At 44.0% G+C, this 20,485-nt stretch overlaps 1 protein-coding gene across 1 annotated transcript in view; it reads left to right on the top strand.

Moving 5' to 3' along the window:
- The window catches only part of NIBAN1 (niban apoptosis regulator 1), a 2,689,070-nt gene that overhangs the window by 26,794 nt on the left and 2,641,791 nt on the right, over positions 1 to 20,485 (top strand). The gene's annotated exons all lie outside the window — the stretch shown is intronic.

Raw genomic sequence — 20,485 nt, 5'->3', positions numbered from 1 at the left:
GGCCTCGACAGATTTGGTTTCCCTTCCTGCAGAAGTATCAACTGGAAGAACCATGGATTCTGGACCGAGTGCCGGAACTTCTGACTCATTCGTCGGGAGTTCTCCATCCCTCCTTCACTTCCCTAAAATTGACAGCTTGGCTGCTCCAATTCCCACATTAGCCAGGTCACAAGATTTGTCTGCTGTGGTCCAACACATTATAGTTTCCTCTCATAAACTATCCACCAGGAAACTATATAATAGCAAATGGAAACGGTTTGTTCACTGGGCTTCTCAACATGACACTGACCCTTATGTAGCACCTGTCCATACCATCTTAGAGTTCTTGTCTTCCTTGTTCCATGATGGCACAGCTGCTGCCAGCATTAGAGTTCAATTGGCTGCTATCTCAAACTTCCATGTAGGCTTTAACGGCTCCAACATTATGTCACACAGACTATGTAAAGCATTCTTAAAAGGAACCCACCACCTCAGGCCACCTATTAGGCATCCTGTCTACCCCTGGAATTTGAATCTAGTTTTATCCCAACTGATGCTCACCCCCTTTGAACCTGCTTCATCTTGCCATTTAAAGTTTTTGTCATGGAAAACTTTATTCCTGGTAGCCATTACATCTGCACGTAGGGTCTCCGAACTTCAGGCCTTATCTTCCAAACCCCCATACTTGATTTTTCACCCTGATAGGGTATCCCTCAGGACTAATCCTACCTTTCTTCCCAAAATCGCTTCAGAAAATAACTTAAATCAGTCCATTGAGCTCCCAACCTTCTTCAAACACCATACCAACAAACTGGAATATATGTTACACAAGCTTGATGTACACAGACAACTGAAGTTCTATCTAGATAGAACGAAGGATTTCAGACAATCGAATCAACTCTTCGTTTCTTATGCAGACAATAAGAAAGGTTTTGCAGTGTCAAAAACCACACTATCCAAGTGGCTCTCTGACTGCATCAGATTCATTTATGCTTCCACGAATCAACCATTAGAAACTAACATCAAAGCCCACTCTACACGAGCTGTTTCTACGTCATTGGCTCATGCAGCTCGCTTGCCTTTAGATACCATCTGTGCAGCTGCCACATGGTCAAAACCTCACACGTTTATTACTCATTACAAAGTGGATAGGACCTCCAGGGACAGGGCTACGTTTGGTTCCACTGTGCTCAGGAATGTTCTCCCGTGAGCCACCCAGGGTTAGGGTGCTTGGGACGCTACCCACGTGTAAGAACAAAACGGCGAGATAGAACAACTTCACATAAAGAAGTTATGTCCTTACCATAACGTTCCATGTGAGTTGTTCATCTCGCCTTTTGTTCTTACATTCCCGCCCACCTTCCCCCTCCAGTTGAGGAGATGGTTGCCTTGGAGGATTGGTTCATTTGTCAGTCTGTTAATACATTCCTACACTTCTTGTTTCCTTTTACTGTTATAATTATCTAAGCAGGTAGACTCCATAGTCTTATTCTGTCAGTAGGCTGTCTTGGTTGCAGCACACTAGATCTGGGGATGTACAGTAGAGCATCATGGGATACACACTAGGTCTCGAGCTTCTCTGAGAGTCTGGGCTTGAAAAGCGACCGATTCGGAGCCGAGGGATCGGCTCCGACCCACGTATAAGAACAAAAGGCGAGATGAACAACTCACATAGAACGTTATGGTAAGGACATAACTTCTTTTTATTTTCCATCCAGACAGGGTCTCCTTGAGAACCAATCCCTCCTTTATGCCTAAGGTGGTTTTTAGCTTGACTGTTAATCAGTCCATACACCTTCCTACCTTCTTTCCTAATCCTCAAAATAAAGGTGAAAGGATCCTGCATTCTCTTGATGTCCACAAACAGCTCAGGTTTTACCTGGACAGGACTAAAGACCTTCGGAAATCAGCTCATTTAATGGTCAATTTTGCCCCTGGAGCTGAGGGCAAGGCTATTTCTAAGCAGACCATTTCCAAGTGGATTGCACATTGCATCAACTTTTGTTATTCCTTTCATGGCAAGGTTCCTCCTCAAGGGGTTAGGACCCACTCTACTTGAGCAGTTTCCACTTATGCAGCCTTTTTAAGGGGTGTCCCTACTAAAGATATTTTGGAGGCTGCCACATGGTCTTCTGTTCACACTTTCATGAAACATTATAATTTGCCTCTGTTTTCCAGAGCCAGGGCAGGGTTTGCCACTGCTGTGTTGCAGGGCATTATCTCCAACCCTTGATTCTGTTGGTTCCCCCTCCCTTTTCACTGGGCTTTGGTAATCAACCCATTTGTTAGGACTGCAACAGTGAAACACGATGAACATAGTACAGTTGTGTACACTTACCATAAATGTAGATGTTCAAGTGTATTCACTGTTGCAGTCCTGGTTTTCCTCCCTCCTTTCCCCTTTTTTTGATCCCCTCCTATTCTTTTTTCCTGAGGTACAGGCTGAATTGGATATTATTTGCCAAATTGACATTTGGCTTAACCTTTTTTCTGGGGGCTTCTGATTGTTACGGCAAGAAAGACTGAGGAAGTGACATTGGCTGCCTCCTTTTGTATCAGACGCTCTGACGTCCTTTACAACCAATGTCATTTTTACTTACCTTTGGTATTCTGGCCGACTGAGGAGCCAGATAACCCATTTGTTAGGACTGCAACAGTGAATATACTCAAACATCTACATTTATGGTAAGTGTACACAACTGTAGTTTTCCAAGCACGCGCCAGCCAAAAATTCTCAGCTAAGGCCTACCCCTAATGCCCCTCTCCTAGTTATTCCAGATCTCGTTTTCCGCATTCCTTGTCAGACGTGCTAACCATCTCTCTCAAAGTTAAGTAGAAAATTGCAATTTTTAAGATAGTTTCTCCTCAAAATTTCTTATTTTTTGGTCAATATAGCCTTTTCTCACTGTCGCATATAACCTACTTCTATTCCCTACCCTTTACCTTAGTAATTTAATTTCTACCATTGTTGGTACAGTCCCACTCTCCTGCTTTTTATACTGCTTGTGGTATTTTTTAAATACCATTGTTGGTATTCTCTCACCTTTTTTCTCCCTTCTTTTGTTTTTTCTATAGGATAGCCTTGTTGCCTTACTATGTCAGACAAAGCTAAGTTGGGATTTAAACAGTGTGACAAGTGTGGGTGTAAGAGGCCCAACTCAGATGGACACGCTTGTTGTGTCTACCATTTGGGCGTGGATCATATTAAAGCTGACTGTGACATTTGTGCTAGTTTTAGTAGTCGTACACTAGCAGAATGGAAAAATAAGCTTATTTTAAAAGGTTTAATTAAGACACCTTTTTCGGAGGCTCTATCTGGGTCGGAGGTCTCACCCCCCTCCAAAGACCAAAAAACATAAGGAAAAACAGAGTCACTCATTTCCTGCATCTCCGTCAGTTACGGAACCGAGTTGGTGCCATGCTTCGCCGGCACCCTCGGCGCAGACCTCTTCGGCACCAGGCTCTGTATCTTATCCCTTGGTGCCATCCATGATTGTTTGTTTCTTTTGGCTTTTCCTGGTTAGGGGTCGCCACAGCGGAACTCCGATCCGCTAATGATTGGCAGTAGATTTTTACGTACTGGCTTGCCAGGCCTAATGCAGAACCTTCAATGAAGGAACGCCCATTCATGCATGTTGCCACACAGAAGACGCTCTAACTGAGAATCGAACGGTCAACATCTAACTGTGAGGCGACAGTGCTACCGCAGCAATTCACCCCTATTTCGGTTCCAGCCTCAGCACCACTGTCTTCGGTGCTGTCCTTGGATCTGACATTGGCTCCTATGACTATACCTGCTTCGGCACCATCCCCGGCCATGGTACCAATAGTTTCTTCGGCTCCATCGGCTCCTAAACTCGAATATCTGCCAAGGACAAGATACTCTCCAAATTACGACCCTTTTTTGGGGCAGAGGTTTAACCCTTTTCTAGAAAGACCTGATTCTCCTTCAGTAGCCTCCTTTAGATCCACCAGGAGTTTTTCTGAATTAGACCCAGTGCAGCTTGTAGACCAGCTTCTGGCAGCTAGGGGAGTGCTGTTTCCAGCTAGACCTTCCATCCCTCTTGGCTCTGAATCTTTTTCTACATCTTCCCCTGTTTATCCTCCTCCAGCCTCTATCTAGTTCTTGGAGATCTCGGTACTGATGTCCACCCTGGTGCATACTGTCTTGGCTCTGACAGCAGTTTTTCCCCTGTTGGCACTGACCACCCGTGCTGCATCGGCTCCAGTGGAGCCAGAGCTTTCACAGAGCAGTGATTGTACCATCCATACCTTGGTACCTAGCCCGGTGCCTATTTTCTCACTGACACCATCTATGTCCACAGCTCTGACAGCTTCCAGTCCTCTCGGAGATCCTCACCTGGAGGTGGGCTCCTCAGGGTGGGGTGTGACCCCGGTTCTGAGGTTGCCCTTCCCGGTTCTGGGCTCCCATCCCTCCTCGGGCAGGCCTGCTTTCCAGGTGATGGAGAGGGGCCTTGCTTCCACAGGCTCACAGTCAGCACCAATGACATCAGTATCAGAACCCCCCCCCCCCAGCATGCAGCTATCCCAGCCCCGTATTTCAGAACCTCGGGCACAGGAGTCGCAAGACCCCCCTTTGAAAGGAACCCCTTCTCCGGAGTCCTCCTCAGAAGATCCCACTGGGGAGCCACCCCAGAAGAAACAGTGCAAGAGGAAGCACCTTGATTCCCTGGAGGAATCTATCACCAAAGACACCGATTGTGATGAGGGGGAAGGGTCCCCACAGTCTCCCTCAGACGATGTCTCATTCGGAGACATTCTCGAAATCCTCAAGCAGTGGGGAGACTGGAAGTCCTCTAACCATTCTTCTGAGGAAGCAGTGTTCTTGCAGTCCTTCCATGCCTGGCCATCTACTTCCTGGGTGACCCCACTGGCAGATGACCTTCTTAAGCTCATTGTGCTGCATGCCTGGAAGGCCCTGGACAACATAGAACGTGTTCTCCGGAGGCCAGACAAAATTTTATCTACACCTGAAGACCAGCCCCAGTAGTCCAAGCAGTTGACAGTTGATTCTATGGTCGTGGTGGCAGCCACGAAGAGGGAACTGGCAGAAGATAGTTCCACTGTCCATCCTCCGAACAGGGAGTCCCAGACCATGGACAGACTAGGGAAGCAGACCTATGCTTCAGCGTCCTTCGCCATTCAGTCACTGAACTATCTGGCGCACTTTACTCGCCTCCAAAGAGACCTAATTTCCAAAATGTCTTCCTCTTTGGTGGGGGTACTGCCTGATGAGGTGCGTGACACTGTCGCCTTGCAGCTAGCTACCCTTGAATCCATCTCAAACCCCTCGATGCATTTGATATCTCACAGCACCGAGGGGGCAGCTCAAGCTGCCACATCAGGCATTGTCATGAGATGTAATGCTTGGATGCGGTTGTGCGACTTCGCAGACCCCTTTAAATCTTCCTTCGTCAATGCACCTGCCGATGAATCTGCACTTTTTGGACCCAAAGTACGAGACACACTTGCATGAAATGAGAAAGACGGAAAGACCTTGTCTGCTGTGGGCATATGCTTTTACAACCTCCAGAGGTCCTACTCCAGGAACCAGAAGGGAGGAAAATGTGGTTCAAGAAATCCCAAGGATCTTTTCGTGACATTCACTTTGAACAATCCCCCCAGGGCAGAGGGGTCAACTCATCTGGAAGATGCCCCTTTTGGGGTAGAGGGGGTCTGCATAACCAGGGCGCTAGATATTCTTTCTCTGGCAGATGCTACAGGTGCTCCTGAGCAGCGGGCCGATTGCTTTCCTCTGGAAGCAGTCGGGGGTGATTTTTCTCTGCACCTACCAGCCTGGCATCTTATTACTACCGATGTTTGGGTGCAGAGAATAATATCCAGAGACTACCAAATACCATTCAATTTAACTCCCAGATCTGTCAAACGAATCCCCGATGTACCACCCAATCAGAGGGAATTAGCAGCCTTAGAAATAGAAAAGCTGCTAAGAAAAAGAGTCATCCAACCAGTCCCACCAGACCAGACAGGATCCGGGTTTTACTCAAGGTTCTTTTTAGTGCCGAAAAAGACAGGGGACTGGAGACCAATCCTGAATCTCAGCCTATTGAACAAATTTATCAAACCTCAAAAATTCTGGATGGTCACGGCACAGTCCATTCTTCCCTTCCTAGGGAGGGACAACTGGATGTGCTCTATAGACCTCCAGGACATGTACTACCACATAAAGATGGATCACAGCTCCCGGAGGTTTCTCTGCTTCCGGCTGGGAGCCAGTCACTACCAGTTCAGGGCACTGCCATTCGGTCTCTCGACAGCTCCCCAAGTGTTCACCAAATGTATGGCAATTGTGGTAGCTCATCTTCGATTACAAGGATTCCAGGTGTTTTCATATCTAGACGATTGGCTCCTTACCGCTCCAACCAGGCATCTCTTAGTCTGCAGCTCCTCTTACACTCAAGGTCTCACTCTCCGCTTGGGGATTACAATCAACCAGGACAAATCTTAAATGTCCCCAATGCAGACACTGGAATTTATTGGAGTGGTCTTTGACACAACATCCTGTCAAGCCTCTCTCCCCCCTCACAGGCTTTCAAAATAAGGCACCAAATCCAAGATCTTCTTCCTCAGATCTATGTACTAGCACGTCTTGTACTGCAACTCTTAGGCTCCATGCCAGCTGCCATTACGTTAGCACCACTGGCGAGTTTGCGCATGAGAATCCTGCAGTGGCTCCTTTCCACACAATGGTCGTTTCTAACTCACCCACTTGACCACATGAAATGTCTTACAAACCGTTGCAAGGAAGAAATGCTGTCGTGGATGAAGCCACAAATGAATCTTTGGTGTCGACCATTCTGTCTTCCCCAGCCCACAGCCACTGTGACCACGGACACTTCCCTGTTAGGGTGGGGGGGGGGGTTCCAGGGAAAGATGGTCCAAGGCACCTGGTCCCCCATGGAGGCCAATTTGCACATAAATGTCCTGGAACTGAGGGCAAGTCTCTTAGCGTTGCAAGCGTTCCATGCATCCCTACCCTCTGGCACCATTGCAATTCAGTCAGACAACATGTCAGTCATCTGGTATACCAACAAGCAAGGCAGAACCAGATCTTACCCCCTGTGTCAGGAAGCCATGAGGATTTGGCATTGGACGACAGCTTCCAACTGCTTTCTTATAGCAATGCACATTCCCGGGAGTTCCAACCTTATTGCAGACAATCTGAGCAGGAACATCCTGATGCCTCACGAGTGGTTCCTCAACCTTATAACAGCAGATCAGATCTTCTTCCCTAAAACTACAAATGCAGAAGCTACTTTGCTCTGATCCCGCCTCAGGGGGAACCCCCGAGGGATGCTCTAATGCATAATTGGCCCTCGGGTCTTCTGTATGTCTTTCCCCCATTTCCCCCCATTCCAAACTTTCTCCAGAAAGCTCAGAGGTTGAGAAGCAAAGTGATCCTCATTGCCCCCTACTGGCCCCGTCAAGTCTGGTTCCCGTTTCTATGACCTCATCTGATTCACAGCCCGTGGATCCTGGATTATTCCCAAGACCTGTTATCTCATCCTCATGTATTGATTCATCGAACCGCCACAGTCTCAAGCGCACAGCTTGGTTCTTCCACTTCCAATGATTGCTAGGCTGCCTGACATCCCATCTTCTGTTCATGGAATTCTTTTGGCTTCACACAAACCTTCCACCAGGAAAGTTTATTCTAGTAAATGGACTAGGTTTTCTATTTGGGCCAGAGATCAGAACATAGATCCCTTCTCTATGTCTATTCAAAAGATCCTTCAATATCTGATGACTCTTTTACATGCAGGAGCATCTGCATCGACGATCACTGTACATCTAGCAGCTATCGACAATTTTCATAATGGCCTTGATAATTCTTCAATTATGTCACACTGCCTATGAAAGACATTTTTGAAAGGAGTATTACACGTTAAACCTCCAGTCAAGCCTACCCTAGAACCCTGGAACTTGACTTTGGTGCTTCAGTCTCTCACAGGTCCCCCATTCGAGCCCTTTGATTCATGTGATTTAAAATTTTTGTCATGGAAAACTTTACTTCTAGTTGCACTTACCTCAGCGAGAAGAGTATCTGAGCTGCAGGCCTTGAGTGTCAAGAGACCTTACTTGATCTTTCACATGGATAGGGTGTCCCTTCGTACTGACCCTTCTTTCTTGCCCAAGGTCATGTCTGGATTTTCCATTAACCAATCTATTGACCTGCTGATTTTCTTTCCTCAGCATTCTAATGGAGGGGAGTACCTTTTGCACACCTTTGATTTGCATCAGCAGCTTCATTGTTATTTGGACAAGACTAAATATTTCAGGAAAACAGATCAATTGTTTGTGGCCTTTCCAGGATCCAGATTGGGTAAACCTGATTCCAAAGTGACTTTATCCTCCTGGCTTAGAAACATCATTACCTTTATCTACCAAAAGAATAAGCTATCCTTAACTTCCAGAATAAAGGCTCATTCTACCAGATCTATGGCTACTTCGATAGCATTTCATTCCAGAGCCTCTATGGATGATATCTGCGCAGCAGCCACTTGGGCAAGGCCTCATACCTTTATCTCTCATTACAAATTGGATTTGGCCACTAGGGGACGAGCATCTTTTGGCTCTATGGTGCTCAGGAATATCCTTCCTTAGGGCCACCCAGGACTCAGGTAGCTGGGGACTTGGTCCTATTTGTAATGAATGGACAAAGATTTACAACATCAGATAAAGAAGTTATGTCTTACCATAATGTTCCATCTGTGTTGTAGATCTTTGTCCATTCATTACTTCCTGCCCTCCTTCCCCCTGCCTGGACTCCTGGTGGACTTTAGGAACTCCTGGATAGGGTATTTGCTCAGACAGAGCCTTGTACTATTTTTCTATTACTACCTCTATTATATAGGGGTGGACAAACTCGATCTGAAGTAACTAGGAGAGGGGCATTATGGGTAGGTCTTTGCTGAGAGTTTTTGACTGGCGCGAGCTTGGAAACAGCCGTATCGGTTCCGAGGACAGAACCAAAGTCCTATTTGTAATGAATGGACAAAGATCTAAGACATAACTTCTTTTTCCCTGTGCTTTCTCCTGTAAATCTGGTGAACTTGGGCATCCTGAAGCAGTGTAGCAACTGCCTCAAGTACACTGACAACCCTCTCCTCTTACCTCCCAACACTCAGACTTGCGAGAGATGCACTTATATATCCACACTGGAAGCCGCGCACTCTCCAGCCAAGACCAGAATAGCTGGTCAAGAGGAGAAGGTCAACACTTGCACCACACCACATGGAACACATAGCCCTCCTGAACACACACCAGCACTGTCTTCATATAAAAACACAAACACTCACCCACCTTCTCGGAGGCTCTCAATAAAAATCTACCCAAACACCAGAGACTTCCAAGGCAGAAATGCACTTGACCACCACAACACAACAATAATCACTTGACACATAACTCTCCTAAACAGTGTGCCACTCAACCAAAACCCCTAAGGCAAAACAGCATGCCCAGCACACTAGTCATAGGTGACTCGATAGTGAGACATACTGATGTTCCACTCACTAGGTTAAATAAGGAGAAAGTAACAGTCAGCTGCCTGCCAGGTGCCAGGATCTGCCATATAACGCACGTACTCAGGTCACTCAACAACAGGTACAAATATGACTCTGTCATTGTACATGTGGGTGTGAATGACCTGAGATGTACCTCCCTGGACTACATGAAAAGAGACATGGAGGAGCTCTCAGATTATGTAGCCCAGGCGGGTACGACCGTAGCCCTGAGCAGCATGCTACCATCACCCAGAATGATACCACAGTACAAGCAAAAAATGATTGATTTCAATAATTGGCTAAGTTTCTGATGTCATTTTAAGGGGATCCAGTATCTGTCTGCCTGGGATGGCATGATTGACAGACCTCGATGCTTTGCCAGAGATGGTCTGCATCTGTCACCCCTGGGCTTCCGGATACTGGCCAAGGCTTTTGCCACCCTTATAGTGCCTTTTTTAGACAGTGTTCCAAAGACCAAATTACCACCGTAACAGCTAAAAACAAATGCAATCTGAGGGTCATGCTGCTCAATGCTAGAAGTCTAAATCTCAAAATGCAGTCATTCAAAGCATTCCTTAAAATGGAGAACATTGAAATTTGTGCTGTTACAGAGACATGGTTCAAGGCAGCAGAAAGCACCCCTGCACTACCAGGCTATAACTCATTCCATACTTTTCGGCCCCAGAACTTGGACCGAAGCTTCAAAGATGGTGGTGTTTCCATATTCATAAAGGATGCGCACACCTCCAGACTGGTAGCTCAACATAATGCATCAGAGATACTTCAGGTGCAGCTAACACTGGGTAAGACAGTGATTCAGGTCGTAGCCTATTATAAGTCCCCAACCATGTCCTAAGACACTCACTCCACATTCCTAAGCATCCTGAAGAATATTAGGGTCCATCCTAACACCTTCATACTGGGCGACTTCAACTACCCCTCCATTAACTGGAAAAACTACTTATGTACCAATACACTTGCCCAACGTTTCCTGGAATTCATTAATTCCAATGCCCTGGACCAGCTCATTCTTACCCCCACTAGAGGTAGCAACATCCTTGACCTGATCATTGCTAACATGGGCGACCGTTGCTCTACACTAATAGTCAGCTCCTCCCTGGTTAGATCCGACCACAAACTAATCACCTTGGAAATCTACATTCCTCCCACCCCCACCCCTCGTAAAGATAACCACCTTGAAAAACTTCTCCAAAGCTAACTTTGGGCTGCTAAGAACAGAGGTGGCTAACTTCACGGCACCCATGCAAATGGAGAATAATTGTATGACTGCCGAATCATAACACCAGTGCACTGTATGAACACGTACACAAATGCATGGATCTCGTCATACCCTATAGAACCAAGATGCTCTCCTGCAAAAAAAGGAAGACAATTTGGTGGTCCCCTGCCATAAACAAACTCTACAACAGAAGAAGGAAACTGATGTGGAATAAGGTGAAGTCCCAAGACTTGAAAAACTCCCTTATCAGCCGCAACAAAAAGTTGAAATCCCTCATCAAATCCTCTAAAGCTAGCTATGAAAACAGAATTGCAGCAGATAGCCAACCACAAGGCCTTCTATAATTATGTAAAGAATCTCCACGGCAATACCCAAATTTGCTCTGAGCTACTGCACAATGGTACCTCTTATTCCGAGCCAACAGATATTGCCAATATACTGTCCGACAGATTCAGTGCCAACCGTCCCCCCCCCCACCGAAGGACCAATCACAATACCAGTAGATTGCCAGGAACACAGTATTACTGCTGCACAGGTTAAAACAGCACTGTCCAAGGCCAAGAATACAGATTCTATGGGACCTGACAGTATTCCAGGCTGTGTTCTACATGAACTGAAAAGTGAACTGGCACCTCATGTGTGTGCCCTGTTCAATCACAGCCTCACCTCAGGCTTTGTCCTTACCGAATGGCACACTACTATAGTCATCCCTTTCCACAAAGGAGGAGCGACTACAGACCCAGGGAACTATCACCCCATTAGTCTGACAAGTCTGATATGCAAAGCTATGGAACGCATCATCATGGACCTAATAAACAAGGATATAGGGAATCTCCAAACTCTGGATCCCACACAGTTTGGTTTTATGAAGGGTAGATCATGCCTGCTTAACTTGGTCAACTTCTTTGAGTCAGTCACCAGAGCTGTGGATGAAGGCAAGGTGGTTCATACAGCCTACCTTGATCTGGCCAAAGCTTTTGATACCATTCCCCACTTAGGAATCATAGAAAATCTCACTAAGCTAGGCATCAACCCCTGTATCACTAGGTAGGTTGCAAATTGGCTCACAGATAGAACCCACAGTGTGAAAGTAGCTGACTCCAAGTCAGACTGCCAACCAGTCACGAGTGGAGTCCCACAGGGATCAGTCCTGGTCCTCTCCTATTTGGTATCTACTTCTCAGAAGTCCAGCCAACATGAAGGGACTCTGGCTGACAAAGTTCACAGATGATTGCAAGTTGGGAGCCATTATTAACTCCCCAAGTGATGTTGCCATCCTACAGAAAAGCCTGACTGAGACCAACGACTGGTGTCAGAACTATGGCCTTAAGCTCAATGCCAAAAAATGTGTCGTCATCCCCTTTTGGAAAAACCCAGTTCCCATGAACTGCCACATCGATGGTAGTCCACTGAACACAGAAGGCATTATAAGAGATCTGGGAACACAGGTTGACTGCAACCTCTCTTTTGACCACCACACTGCCACTGTTGTCAGAAAGTACTTTTATGTGGCACATCTCATTACTAAGGGTTTTGCATCCAGGAAGAAAGAGGTCACTGTCTCTCTCTACTCTTCCCTCATTAGGCCAATCATTGAGTACACTGCCCCATTTGGCATGTACCTCACTAGACACCTGCAACAACTGGAGAGGCCGCAAAAGTACCTCACAAAGAGGATCCTAGGCCTTAAACAATTGTCCTATACAGACAGACTCAAAAAACTCCAGCTATTCTCTGTTTCATATCGCCTGCTTAGAGGTGATCTCTGCTTGACTTATAAAGCCATGTCTGACCCAGCTCTGTTAGAAATGCTACATCTAAAGAAATCCCAATCCCTCCACACCAAACGCTCCAGAGACCTCAACCTCATTACCACAATCAACAGAACGTGCTAGAGGGAAGGGTTCATAACCCAGAGACTGCCCATACTATGGAATAGACTTTCCATACATGTCAAACAGAGCAACTCACTGGCCCTCTTCAAGAGAAATCTTGATAAATGGATGGGAAATAGAAAATTCACCCCAGGGATCACTCCAGTGGCTCTACTCGACAGACTCACTGGAAACTAAGGTTGGGTGGCACGATGCCAGGGTAATCCTATGAGCTAGGCTTGTAAAGGCTCCAGGGCCATTAGCCCAGTACACACCTATGTACCTATGAACATGCTATCTATGCAACAGCACTCACTAAATGCTTTATTGGCCTTCATAGCTAGTAAAGTACTTCACTCTTTTTTTTTTTTTTTTAACCGATAGAACATGTTGGTGGTAAAACTCCATGCACTACAAAGAGTTATGATCATGTCTCATTGATTGTAACCAATTACTGTGGGTTTCTAGACATGGATAACAAAATTCACCTCTTGACCTTCGCTCTTGAGGTGAATTTCTTGGCATCCATGTCACAAACAAATAATATGGTTATGATCAAAGACCCAATCATAACCTCTATGTTATATTTCAGGTGGGCTGGTTCTGGCTGTATTTCAAAGACACGGAATGGTGAGCAGTTTTGGTTGTCACAGAGAAAAGGCCAAAGAAGAACAGGAAGGGCTAAAGGAATGACCATGAAATGGACTGAGGGACTGCAGGGAATGGTAGGCAGAGAGAACAAGAATATCTGAAGTTATACTGTCTGGAAGAGCAGCAGAAAGATTACCAACATGATCAAGAAATATAGCTGCAGAAAGGGGATCAGTTAAATATCTTTGAGCAGTCTTTTGACAACTGAAAGGTATACTGAAACTTTTTTCTTTCTACATTAAAAAACAGTCAGAAAATAGAATGAATTTTCAAATAAAATATATGAGGGACATTAAGATCTTTAAGGAAAAAATGAGTAGGATCATTGGGGTGTTGGAGTGAACAAGGTGGTACTCAGCATGTGTGGTGCCACCACCATTTACATCACTACATCACTGGACTCAGTCACTGGCTGAATAACTGGTGCAGGGTTGGGAGGGTGGCCTAATGGCTAAGGTGTTTACATTGCAAACACAAGGTACAGGGTTTGAGTCTCACAAGGGATAATTGGCTAGTCTTAAAATGGCTCGCAAGGGCTGTTAGCTTAGTACTAATCTATGAACCTATAGATCTCAGGGCTTTGGCTTCACTGACAGCTAGCAGCCATTTGGGTGAATGGATGCTGGTCTGTAATGTTTTGAGAATAGATGAGTCTGTGTCTGTGTGTGTGTGTGTGTGTGTGTGTGTGTGTGTGTGTGTGTGTGTGTGTGTGTGTGTGTGTGTGTGTGTGTGTGTGTGTGTGTGTGTGTGTGTGTGTGTGTGTGTGATGTGGATGAAGCAATAGGAGTGACAGAAGATGGCAGATAATGAGCATTAATGCTTACAACAAGCCAAGGAAAAGATTGCAAGAACTAGTGATTTTGATTGAGGTTCATTGACTTGACTATATGGCAGTAATAGAAAGATGGTACTCAGAGAACCATAAGCGAAATGGATATATACCACTATAGACAGTGTATATGACTGACAGAGTGGAGAAACAGGAAGACGTGTAGCCTTCTACAAACACAAGAGGGACCAAATCAAGTAAACTTGTGGGATAAGAGGTACTTTTAGCAATAGTGTAGTCAGAAAATGGCACAGTAATCTACAGTGAGACTGTAATGTGAGTCTCTGCCGTTCTCATGGGAGAAAAATGATGGATGGGATCTTTGGCATGCAGAGGAAAGGGATGACCTGCTAGATTCAGACTAGAGCATTTGGATGGCAGTGCCACTTAAGGGCTGGCTGTTTTTGTTTGATTCCCTGCAAGGGTAAGCCTCTCACAGTCATTACTAGACCCTGCATGAGGAAAAGCATATTTAGACCTGATGTCTGAGCCAAAGGCAGGGAGAGGATCTCAGGACTGAAAATGGGCAGGCATTTCGGGACAAGTGTGTGATTTGCCATCACCTTAAATATAGATGTAAACTATTCAGCACTGAGGGTCCTGGGTATCAGAACAGCAAACTGAAAAAAATGTGACAGTGCCTCAGAAAAACTTTACACAAGAAGATATTTATGGGGCTGATAAAATGAAGTATTTAGGAGTATGGATTAAAAATGATACTGGTGTGGCAGCTAAGGATATGTGGGAAGAGACTAAACAAAAGATAATACAAAAACTGAGAAAATGGAAGCTGTGTTATACAGATATTGATAGTAAGATGCAAGCAGTTAAAATGTTATTAGTCCCTTTAGTCTTATACACTGATCAGACATCTTTTTATCAACCAGAGTAAAAGTTGTGGATAGCAACTAATAAAGAGCTGAAGGATTTTATCTGGGAGGGGAGGACGGCAAGAGTCAAGTGGGATAAGCTTATTCTTTCAATAGACAGGGTGGATTGAGATTTCCCAAGTTGAAGGGGTATTTCAGAGCAGCACAGTTAAGTCTCCTATGTATAGCACAAGCAGGAAACTATAATTCAAAGTGGAAAGAGATGATGATGAAATGGGTGAAGCTCAAGTAACAGGGAGAGACTGGGATTTTGGACGCAGTCCATTAAGGAGAGCAACAGTAATCATACAGAATATTATATGTATAAAGTAGCAGAAGATTTTCTAAGAACTAAGCCTACACAGGAATGGAGAAAGGAGATTCTGCTGATAGGGATAACTGCAATTAGGGATACAGACAATAGGCAAGAGGGGGCAGGAATGTATTGGAGAAAACTGGCAAAGGAACCAAAGTAATGGGTGCAAGTAACTAGAGAGGGAAAAGTAATAGAATGGGAAGATGCCAAGAACTCATTTGGAATGCAGGCTAAAGATTGCCTTCCATATCAAGGATCAATATCAGAGTAGAGGCATAGAGAAAGAAATAAGGGGCTCCTAAACGAAAGACCAGCACTGGAAGAGTTTTTAGTGAAATCTAGAACACAAGTTGCCATTACGAAGGGAATAATTAGTACAGCATGTATAAAATATTGCATGGTAACTATAAGAATCAATCCGAGGAGGTTAGGAAGGAGTGGGAAGAGAGATTAAATAAGCAATTCACAAAGAAACAATGGGGGTATATATGTATGTATCCCAAATATGCAACAAAATCTAGAAGATTTCAGATCTTTGACTGGAAGTGCTTACATAGGTATTTTTATACCCCAAACAGACTTCAAAGAATTTTTCCTTAGGTAGACTGCAAATGTTAGAGTTGTGATGGGGCAGAAAGAGGTAACTGGGAACATATTTTCTGGGAGTGTGATGAGTTGGTAGACTTTAAAGATTCCCTGCAGACTGCTCTGTCAGAGATGCTGTGTGAGCACATTGGAGTGACTAGGAAAATTATTTTTTTGAGCTATGATACAAACTTGGAATTGCCTAGACATAGTAAGGCCTTGCTGAATCTAATTATGATGGTTGCCAAAAAAAGCAATTACTAGAAAATGGAAATCAAAGTCTAAACCAACTTTATTAGAAGTAGTGAAGATAGCAACAGAGTTAAAACAACTGGAACTGGGATCTTTAGAAAAGGGTAGGAGCAAATTACACAGAAAGAATGGCAACTGTAGGATCAATACACGCAGAAGAAGAATGAGGTTTAAAAGAAGGCAGGATTTGAATGAGCTATGTAGTGGTTGACTAACAATGACTGGATATGTTAATGATGTATAATGTTTGCAGCTATAATTCTGTCGCACAGTTTGGAATGTATAATGTTTATAACTGAGTTTATGTGTTATGGTTTATTGTCATTTATATAAATGTAACATGGCCTATGTCATACATGATAATTTAATAAAGACGGTTCTTGTTTTTTAAAAAAAGAAGATGGTATGGCAGAATAACTTCGATACATCATAACTGTCATCACAGAAGTAGCAAGCTGTTGTGAGAACTGAATGTGTAAGCATAAAAGATGGAAAAAGTATTGTATTACTTAATGAGGTGGCACTGTGGCTGAAAGAAAACCTAAAGTGCTTTTGAAGTGTAAGGCAAGAACATGCAGCACCGAGAAAAGCAAATACCCAAATATGGCTAATAACACTGTTGGACCCATTTCTCCCATGGAAGAAAAAAACAGAAAACTAAACATGTATCTACTCCTTCTCAAATTTCCTTAAGAGTAGTTTACTCGATTTGGCTCAGGATTTAATTCAGGTTATTGATCCTTCTTATAAATGAGTTTCTGACAAAAGAAAGAGGGTTACCTCTTTTCCTGAAGAGACTGTAGATTCTGAATGTGAACAGGAAAATTAAGGGACAGATACAGGGTTTTCTTCTCAGATTTCTGATTCAGACTCAGAGAAAAGCTCGGTTTCTAAATCTACCTGTGGGGGGTTCTCTTTCTCTGTGACTATTTCCATAATGGCACAGTGTTTTCAATGGGAGATCACTGTGATTTCACAGTCCCTCGGAAAGTACTATGAGCTGTTACAGAAGGAATTTCCAGAAGCTTCACTCATTCCTCCAGTTTTGTCAGCTTTGGAGGACGTGTGTGTGTTGCTGCTTGCAATTTTCTTGATAGTTAGCTAGTTGTCTCTAAAAAGGAAAATAGGATGTATAAAGTTCCTAAGTCTTTTAAGTTTGCATATATCATTCCCAAACCTAACACAGCAGCTATAGCTTTAGTTAATTCTACTGCTGCCAAATGTTTAGTTAATTCTAATCCTACTCTTTCAGATAAGGCTGGGAAGATTATTGATAAGTATGGGGAAAATCATTTGTTTCTATGACTTTGATTTTCAGAATTTTGAAGTGTCAGGGACATATATTAAAGTTTGTTCTAACTAATTGTGAAAGTATGAGGAATGTTTTGTATGCAGTTTCTTCTTGTGAGGAAAAATCTGCTTTGAATAATTTAGTCACTTCTGTTATACAAGAAAATACAGATTCACTTTATAATCTCAAAATGCTGAAATCTCAAATTTCAGTATGTCGAGACTATAAAGCCAAAAATCCAAAATACTGAAACCCCAAAAGCACGAAATTCAAAATTGTGACTTTTAAATACACCCTCCACCACACAAACAAACACACATACACCTTCCTTCCCACACTACAACAAACAAACAAACAAAACATACACAAACACTATAATACAAATACACAAACCTACCCTACATATAAGCAGGGGGGCAAGCACCCCTGCACGCCCCCCACACCCCCGCTACTTATATATACTAACTACAAGGTCACTCTAAAAAGACAAAGACAGTAAACCCACCACTACACATGCTATGTTCCCCTCACACAAACACACATACGTACAAACACCACCATTCTCAACACTTACACACTCACACTCTTACCTGCATACCATAACCTACACCTACAACTTTCCAACACACTAACATACACTAAAATCCCTACCCAAAACCCTTAAAACATAAACACTTACCTGAATCTCCAGCTATCCATTAACACAGCGCACCACCAGGCTACATGGTATACACATTTATCCATATATAGATGACTTGCATATCTTTGCAGTCTTTTTCAAAGTGTAAAGAATATTTTCCTTTGGTGAGAAATCTCTAACACAAGCTGGGATTCCAAGAGAACTTTCAAAATTAGTTTTTGACTCCTTTGCAGAAGATTATGCTCCTGGGGTGTCAGGTAGGCACTTCAGTTCAAAGAGTTTTTCTTCCACAGGAAAAAATAGATCTGTATCTGGATCTGTTTCTAAGGTTTATCACTCAGAGTTCAGTCACTGCAAGGGAATACCTCAGGGTTTTGAGTCTTATGCCGTCTGTGATTCTCATGATACCCCTGACAAAACTCCGCATGAGAAAGATACAGTGGTGTCTGAAGTCCCTTTACTCCCAGCACATCCTTTGTCTTTCAGATCCCATTGTTGGGGTTTATAGAAGAAAAAACACTTGGTGGAGACAGCATATATCCTTAAATCCAGGTCTCTCCCCCCCCCCCCCTGTTGCAAAGCAGTCAGTCACCACAGACACCTCAGACTTTGCTTGGGGAGCAGTTTCAGGAGGGATAAAAGTGAAAGGTGTACGGGACACTAAGTACAGATGCAGGCACATTAATATAAAAGAGATGCTTGCCCTGATCAAGGCACTCAACTCATTAAATCATCTGTGGTCCATGTAACCTTTTCAAGTTGATAAAGACAATACCACAGTCATGTGGTACATCAGCAGGCAAGGGGGAACCAGGTCGTACCCTCTTTACATACTAGCCTTGTTAGTATGTGGTATAAATTAACAGCACAGTCTTATTTGACAGGCATCCTACAGTCCATCAGAACAAAACTGTGTGGCAGATAAGCTGAGCAGGCCAAGGGCAGATCCTCATGAATGGCAACTAGATCAGGGTCGTCAAAATTTGATTCATCTGTGGGACGTTGCCCAAGTAAACCTATTTGCCTCCTGTCTGAACAATCAGCTGGCAAGATTCTGCTCAAGGACTCCATGCAAGAAGGCCTGGAAGACAAATGCCATTTTGTTTCCTGGGACAGAAATGTTCCAGTATGCTTTTCCACCATTTCCATGGATAAGATTTAGAAGGAATCCCACAAAAATAGATGCGTTGACTCTTTTCTAGCCCAGGCAACTGTGGTTCTCCCTTCTTTTTGAAATGGCCAGGGGATGTTACCACAAACTTCCACATAGACTGGATCTACTCACACAAGAACAGGGGTGTTTGATACACTGTGACGCCCGTGCACTGGCCCAGCAATCAAGGAGCATCAATTCTCACCCCTAACACCAGTGTGGGGCATCCACATAGGGAAAGGATAATAAATACACACACAGTACAATTTCCGTTAAGAGCACACAGAGATCACAGTCAGTCTGGGGCTGGTTTCTCCCTTTCTCTCCAGGTCCCCAATAAGACTCCCGACTGGCACAGCTATAGGGTCCAGATCTCAGCGTAGTGGGCAAGCTGAAACCTCCAGCACCCTCTCTGTCCAACCAGTGCTTTGTGTCCCTGCCCAAGTAGCTGACACACACACACACACTTTGAGATAAGAGTTATATACAGCCACACAGACACTCCTGGGGAAGGCTGGCACAGGTTCTCCAGCTGTGCCCCCTTTACCTAGACCATATGGTAGAAATCACTGCCACCCCCACTATTTATCAGCTACTCAAAAGCGCTTAAAAGGGTGTCCAATTATTACTGTGCAATATTATTATCCAAATGGTAAGTGCAGCCTAACAGTCAAGACTTATTTGGAGTGATTTGTTACAGCATCACTATATACATGCAGTGTACTCTAGAGCTTACGTTAACTCTACATAAAACAGCCACAGTTGAAAGGTTTAAAAACATTTAGTAATAAATAATATAAACAGAAGACAATACTTCTTACCACACTGTGCTAGTCAAGAGTTCAGAGATCACAGAGAAATACTTAAAATAATACCATAGAAAAGTTCTAACATCAGCACAGAAAAAACAGTCTAATCTTCCTAATTCCTAGCTATTTCTAAGAGAAAACGCAGTTCTAAATAACTTACATATAGAAACAGGCAGAATGGTGAGTTGGATGTTCTCAAGACAAAATGCTCTGAGCTCTCTGATTCTCTCTCTTTAAGTTAACACAGAGCTGCTTCACATTACATCATTCTTCACACTTCTCTTGTGTTCCCAGGCTAACAGAAACTATATTTACATTCTTTACACCTGGTCAGAAACTAGAGCAATAAAGGACATTTATACATGCAAATTCTAGCCATTAACTCTGGTCTTAAAACAACAGGCAGGATGCCTCCCTCTAGACATATCGGCTCCGAATTTTAACATCAAAGA

The sequence above is a fragment of the Protopterus annectens genome, chromosome 10.part0 (assembly GCF_019279795.1).
Source record: "Protopterus annectens isolate FY-2018-M chromosome 10.part0, PAN1.0, whole genome shotgun sequence".
In the NCBI taxonomy this organism is placed as follows: Eukaryota; Metazoa; Chordata; order Ceratodontiformes; family Protopteridae; genus Protopterus; species Protopterus annectens.
The sequence above is the reverse complement of the archived record's forward strand: the minus strand, read 5'-3'. Positions and strand labels throughout refer to the sequence as shown.